This window comes from Bison bison, unplaced genomic scaffold (genome assembly GCF_000754665.1).
Source record: "Bison bison bison isolate TAMUID 2011002044 unplaced genomic scaffold, Bison_UMD1.0 scf7180017864260, whole genome shotgun sequence".
Taxonomy (NCBI): domain Eukaryota; kingdom Metazoa; phylum Chordata; class Mammalia; order Artiodactyla; family Bovidae; genus Bison; species Bison bison.
In genome coordinates this window covers 10,602,484-10,609,830 of record NW_011494832.1, presented here as the reverse complement: position 1 = coordinate 10,609,830, position 7,347 = coordinate 10,602,484, and the positions used below count along the sequence as shown (strand labels likewise).

General features: G+C 43.8%; 1 long non-coding RNA gene across 1 annotated transcript in view; it reads left to right on the top strand.

Annotated features, from left to right (window-relative positions):
- The first annotated feature begins 654 nt into the window (after positions 1–654).
- LOC104994522 overlaps positions 655–7,347 on the top strand; it is a 17,684-nt gene continuing 10,991 nt past the window's right edge. The window contains exon 1 of the long non-coding RNA XR_825950.1: positions 655–808. This is a non-coding gene — a long non-coding RNA (uncharacterized LOC104994522). The remainder of the gene's footprint in view (positions 809–7,347) is intronic.

Here is a 7,347-nt window from a genome sequence, read left to right as displayed (position 1 = left end):
CATTCCTTTTTTATGCTCTTCAGTACTTGATACTTAATTTAACCAGCCTCTTACTGTGGGACATTTGGGTTATTTCTAGTCTTTTGCCATCACAAACAGGGCTGCAATAAATAACTTTATGCAAACACTTTTTTGTATATTTGTCAGTGATTTTCTGGGATAGTTTCCAAGAAGTGGTATAGATGGGCCAAAAAGGAAGTGTGTATGTAACTTTGCTAGTTGCTGCCAACCAAATTCCCTTCGAGAGACGTGGTCTCATTTTGCACTCCCACCAACAGTGTACTTGTTCCCTAGAGGTTGGCCAACAAAGTGTGTTGACAAGCTTTTGGATTTTTGCCAATCTGAGAGGTAAAAAATTATGAACTTAGTACAGTTTTGATTTGTATTTTTCTTACTGGAAGCAAGGTTGAACATCTTTTTATACAATATGGAGTGAGTGAAGTCGCTCAGTCGTGTCCGACTCTTTGCGACCCCATGGAGTCCTTTATATTTCCTTCTGTAACTGTTCATGCCTCTTGCAATTTTTAAGTTGAGTTTGTGGGAGTGGAAAAAAATTTCCTTTCTAGGTTCTTTAGCTGGTCTAATAATTAACCTGACATAGACAGGTTAATAAGAGAAAAACAGCCCCATAAAGATATAAGAGCCCCATAAAAATAAGAAACACAAAGGCAGTCACGCGACTGAGGCTTATATGCCATCCTGAGCTAAGGAATGAGATGGGGCCTGGGGCTTGAAGGGTAGATGGTCAATTCACAGGAGGATAAGAAGGGTAGATGTCTGGTGATTAGATGTTTGCCCTGCCAAGCAGGTAAGTCTTTCACATGAAAACTATCCCTGGTTTTAGCTCTCTCTCTGGGCCAGATCCCCTGCCTAAATTATTTAGGAAGTTAAGGGAAAGGTAAAAGCCTTTTCCTAAGTCTGCTGGGTCTTGATCACCTTCAGGTCAATGGTCCATATACCACAGTTGCACATTTTGGAGTGGCCTATTTTTCTCCCCTTCAACTGGTTGGTTCTTTTCCCTTCATTTTTGGAAGCTCTTTGTATATTAAGGATGTTAGCCATTTGTCTGTGAAATGTTTGTCATTTTACTTTGCTTGTGATAATGTTTTCTCTTGTAAAATTTTTTGCTGTTACATTTTTATGTAGCCAAACTTATCAATCTTTTCCCTCAATAGCAGCTGGATTTTTAGTCCTAGTTATGAAAGTATTCTCCACTCCCAAATAATAGAGAAATTCACCCATTTCCCCCTCCACTACCCTGTACTTAAATGGTTTCACTTAAAAAAAAATTCTATATGGAATTTATCCTTTTGTATGCTATGATAAATGAACCTTGACTTTTTTTTCATATATAATCTCAAATTTGATCTTATTAGCTCCCTCCCCCAGTCACCCTTCAGCTTGCCCTTTCCTGGACGTTTTATTCTTTTTGAGATTTGCCAAAACTGGACATGGATCAAAATAAACATCTTTTCAGCTCTCTGCATTTGTTTTCATTTTGCTGTCTGTTTTTCTTTCCTGGACTCTGTGATTTCTGCCCAGTGTTTTTCCAGCAATTCAAGGGATTTATGATCTTTTGGGCTTCAGGAAGAAAGAGTAGACTAAAGACCTGTTCAGAGAGTGGTTCAAGCTGGAGAGGTTGTGCAGACGCCCAGGAGGGCAGGCTCTGCTCGGAGGTGGGGTAGAAAATGACTTCCGGGGTTGGGTGGGGGTGGAAAGGTGTGAAGCATTCAGTAACTCAGTTTTTGTTGATGATCCATGTTCCTTGTTTCTACCATCTTTGGTCTTTCTTTTCCATCCCTCCGCTTCCTTACCTACTTTCAGACAGCTCCTTGCTTTTCCCCTACTTCTCTTTGCAACAGCTTCTTATCCCAACCATTCAGCAAGCTCGAGGGTGCCAGCTGATGGCCTGCTGCCTGAATGCCTGTAGAAACATGCAATTTGCTAACAGCGTTTTTACAAAAAATATTGAACGCATTCCCAGCATTTAAAAGTGGGAGATTGCACATAAAAATCCAGATTTCAGGATTTTAAAAATTCAGGCTATCTGGCATGAAAGGGCCCACATTCATTGCTGGTAACAATGGAGCTGCCCGTTTCGGGTCACCAGAGTCTACCCGGTGTCCCCTGGCCTCCCTAACACCGAGGGAAAATGTCAGCTGGCATTTACCATTTAGCTTGAGCAGCTGTTTTCCCTCTAGCAGAAAAATTTCAGTCCTTACCCACTTGTTTACTCCAGAGTGGGAAAACAAAGAAACAGCAGGAGCCTTGTTTTTCTCAGCCTAGGAATGCTTTGTCATCATTTGCATTTCCTGCTTTGACCCTGAGGAGGCTGAGCTTGCAACCTTGGCTGTAACAAGGACTCAGGTCTCCTGCTCGCTTTCTCTCCCTCTCTTCCTTTTTCTTTCTCCATTGTACACTCTCCTCCCACCTTTTGTTCATATGAAGATTAGTATTTAATGCACTGCTATGACATTGAATAACTTCAGGACCACTACTGAAACTGTTCTGATTGTCAATCTTTAGAAACGGTCTTCAGAAATGGTTTTCAAAACCATTGTGTTTCTGCAATAGCTTCATGTGTGAAAGAAAATGAGAGCAGTAACTTTATCAAGAATCTAGCTGGCACAACACTGTATATCAATTATATTTCAGTTTAAGAAAACATAAGAATTTATTTGTATCATCAGCTAACAAGCTATTCATATGGGTGAAATCTGAGAAACTCGCTGAGCCAGGCCAAAGAGCCTTCTTTTAGGGTTATTATCAGCTGGGGGATGGCAATCGGAGGGTAGTAGCAGAAACCTGAAAAACAATGACAAATTAAGGGTTCTATTTTTCTGCATTTAAAATAACTCTTGGGATTCCCCTGGTGGTCCAGTGGTTAAGAATCTGGCTTGCAACCCAGGGGATTTGGGTTGGAGGTCTAAGAACTAAGATACCACATGCTGCGAAGCAACTAAGCTCCCACACCGCAACTAGAGAGTCCGTGCACCTCACTGAAAGATCCCGCGTGAAGCAACGGAGATCCCGCAACTGAGACATGATGCAGCCAAATAAATGAAATAAATATAATACAAGTTTTAAATAACTGTCAAGGGGAGAACAGGTCTCCTACTAGGGACTTGGCTTCCTCTAGTTTCCTGAGCCACCATCTACAAGGCTGACTCTGTCCTATATTTAGTACATTTCTTAACTTATTTTCCTTTTTGACACTTAGACATCCTGACTATTTGTTTACAATCTGTCTCCCCCAGCAGACTGTAAGTTCACTGGGGGTCCAGACCGATGTCAGTTTTCTTCATTCTGAATCCCCAGCGTGGAAAACAGTGAGTGTTTGTTGAGTAAATGAATAAATGCTCTCAGCGTGGCTGTTGGAACTCAGGTCACCCCCTGAGTTTGTGTTTCTGGAAGGAAGAAGTGGGAGAGTAAAGGGCAAAAGAGGACCAAAGCCTGGAGTGTCAGCTCCAGAAGAACTCTTCTGCAGGTCCATTTCGTGACTTAGACTAACACTCCCTTAGCCAGAACTGTCACACGGTCACTCCTGCTGAATGGCAGGTTGATAAAAAAAATTTTTTTTTGTTTATAGCACAGGAATATTAATAAGCAAAATAAAACTAGGGTCTCTAGAAGGAGGAATGGGAGAATGGATCCCCTCTCTGAATGCTAGGAGCTCCAGAGACATGGGACTCTTCACCATGACCCTTGGCCTTAGACTTTCTACTTTACTCTTATGAGTAACATCAGCTTCCTTGAACTTCACCACATGGTGATTCCTTAATTTTGTACTTACTGATTATTTGTTGAGTTTCTAAGATGTGCTACTACTGCTGCTAAGTCGCTTCAGTCGTGTCTGACTCTGTGCGACCCCATAGACGGCAGCCCACCAGGCTTCCCCATCCCTGGGATTCTCCAGGCAAGAACACTGGAGTGGGTTGCCATTCCCTTCTCCAATGCATGAAAGTGAAAAGTGAAAGGGAAGTTGCTCAGTCGTGTCCGACTCTTAGTGACCCCATGGACTGCAGCCTACCAGGCTCCTCCGCCCATGGGATTTTCCAGGCAAGAGTACTGGAGTGGGGTGCCATTGCCTTCTCCAAGATGTAATTACACATAATTCCAGGTAGTATGAGTAGTAAGAACCCCCTCCCCCAAATTTGTCAGTTGTTCTATTTTTAGGCACCCTTGGCTCAGCTAGTAAAGAATCTGCCTGCAATTCGGGAGACCTGGGTTCTATCTCTGGGTTGGGAAGATCCCCTGGAGAAGGGAAAGGCTACCCACTCCAGTATTCTGGCCTGGAGAGTTATAAAGACTGTGTAGTCCGTGGGGTCACAAAGAGTCAGACCCGACTCAGAGACGTTCACTTTCACTTATTCTTTTGAAACATTCGGCGGCTTAAGCTCTGCCGTACAGGTCCCTGGCTGGGTACGTGCGTACAAGTGTGCACGTGTGAGTGCACAAACCTGTGTCCACACGTCACAAAAAAGAGGAAGGTGTTAGCCCCTCCATTCTCCTTTCCTAGGGGGATGTTGTTGGAAACTGAAAACTCTTTGCCGTGCAAAAGGCAGGCATGTGCACCCCAATAGGGAACTGGAGGTGTGCACAGAGTTGGGGGTCCCAGCCTGTGAGCTCACAAAGGTGATGAGGAGGGCTGAATTCCAGCCTGGGCTCTGCTCTCTTGGTCTCTCACCCTGGCACAGGGCTTGGGCTGCTTGCCCAGAAGGGTCCCTTTTTCTGGTTTATGCCAAATGTGCCCTTCATTGCCATGGGTGTATGCTTATCAGCTGCCTGTGCCCAGAGGAAGGGCCCTTTCCTATTGAGGAGGAGTCTTTAAAATGTACCCAAAGTCTCCCTGTGGGCTGGCTGCAGCCTCCTCTCCTGTACCAAGGTCAGTAGATTTTGCCCCTGCTTGTTCTGAAAGCCAGAGAGATGGGTGAGTTGTCACTGTCCACCGCTCACCCCTTCTCTCCCCTCTTTCCTCTACTGAGTCAGTGTTGGATGCTGCCCTCAGCAAAATGCAGCCGAGCTCACGTGGGGTGCCGCCTGTGCTGTGCTCCACTGGAGGTCAAGGAATATCCCAGTCTAGCTCACAGCTCATTTCCAAATCGCCTCGCGGGTGTCTGACCTCAGCCTCCCTCATCTTAATTCTGTTTTAGAGAGTGACACCTGCTGATGTTAGCACCAAACTGGGGTGAGCTGTTTCTGGAGCCCCGTGTGCACGGGCCACACCTTCCAACTTGGAGAACTTGTGCATGTATGAAATAATCAGCTTTCAAAATGCTCAGTGAATAAGGAGAGTACAGAATATTAATAGTTACGGAGCAGACTGTTTTATTTTTTAAATGACAGATTAGCCTGTGTGTCAAATTAAATCTCAGAGAGAAGTTTTCTGTATAACAAAAATGTGAAAGGGGAGAGTCTCTGGGTGAGGAGGGCGGAGGAGAGGAGCCCTGCCCAGGGTGTACCTGCCTAGATACTCATCAGAGCCCCTTCAGGCACCTCCCTGTCTCTCTAAGGGTCTGTGGAACATGGTTTGCGTGAGTGCAGGGCAGTGGAAAGAACCCAGGCTTGGAGCTGGGAAATGGCATGAGTTCTTGCTTTTCTACTAATACTTTGAGAGGCCTGGGGCGAGTGAAACAACTCAGTTTCTCGTGTCATCCTCATGACACCCACGGCAACACAGAACAAGTCATGCAGTTGCCTGGAGCTTAAATGGGGAATTACTTCAAAAGATCTCCTCCTCACCTACTCGGAATGTCCTTTTTCAGCAGCCTCCTCCATCTCTTCATTTGCCCATGGATCTTGATATACTCTGGGGCGGGGCGGGGGTGGTGGTGGTGGGCAGAGCTGATTGCCACTTCAAACTCCATTATCCTCCTCTCCTTCTGCAATGGGGCCTCAATTTTACCTGGGTGTCAGTATGCTTAAAAACATTTCCTTAGACTCCCTTGCTTCTAGGGGTAGCCACATGGCTACTTGACTAATAAATCATTAGAAATGTGCTTTCAGGAATTTAGTTGCTTCTCTGATTGACTTTTTTTAAATGGTAGGGAAAAAAATTTTTAAAGTAGATTCAGGTGTGACATGCCTTTTGTCCTTTTCTCTTCCTTTCTGCCTGAAATGTGGAGGTGATGCCTGAGGGTGGAGCAGCCACCTTGCACCCATGATGCAGAAAGATAGACAGAGGGACGTGTAGCAGGAGAATGGATTCTCGGTGACTTTAAAAAAAAAAATTATTTACTTTAATTAAAGGCTAATTACTTTACAATATTGTGGTGATTTTTGCCATACATTGACATGACTCAGCCACGGGTGTACATGTGTCTCCCCGTCCTGAACCCCCCTCTCACTCCCCTCCCCATCCCATCCCTCTGGGTTGTCTCAGTGCACAAGTTCCATGCATCAAACTTGGACTGGTCATCTATTTCACATATGGTAATATACATGTTTCAGTGCTATTCTCTAATCATCCCACCCTCACCTTTTCCCACAAAGGCCAAAAGTCTGTTCTTTACATCTGTGTCTCTTTTGCTGTCTTGCATATAGGGTCATCGTTACTATCTTTCTAAATTCTATATATATGCGTTGATATACTGTATTCACGTTTTTCTTTTTTGTTTGTTTGGTTTTAATTAATTTATTTGTTTAGTTAGAGGCTAATTACTTTACAATATTGTGGTGGTTTTTGCCATACATTGACATGAATCAGCCATGAGTATTGCTGTTTTTCTTTCTGACTTACTTCACTCTGTATAATAGGCTCTAGTTTAATCCACCTCATTAGAACTGACTCAAATGCGTTCTTTTTTATAACTGAGTAATATTCCACTGTGTATATGTACCATAAGTTTCTTATTCATTTGTCTGCCGGTGGACATCTAGGTTGCTTCCATGTCCTGACTATTGTAAACAGTGCTGCAATGAACACTGGGGTACATGTGTCTCTTTCAATTCTGGTTTCCTCAGTGTGTATGCCCAGGAATAGGATTGCTGGGTCATAAGGCAGTTCTATTTCCAGTTTTTTAAGGAATCTCCACACTGTTCTCCATAGGGGCTGTACTAGTTTGCATTCCCACCAACAGTGTAAGAGGGTTCCCTTTTCTCCACACCCTCTCCAGCATTTATTGTTTGTAGACTTTTTAATGGCAGCCATTCTGACTGGCGTGAGATGGTACCTCATAGTGGTTTTGATTTGCATTTCTCTGATAATGAGTGATTATCTAATAATGAATTTTCATTCCAATCACAAAAAAAGGCAATGCCAAAGAATGCTCAAACTACCGCACAATTGCACTCATGTCACATGCTAGCAAAGTAATGCTCAAAATTCTCCAAGCCAGGTTTCAACCG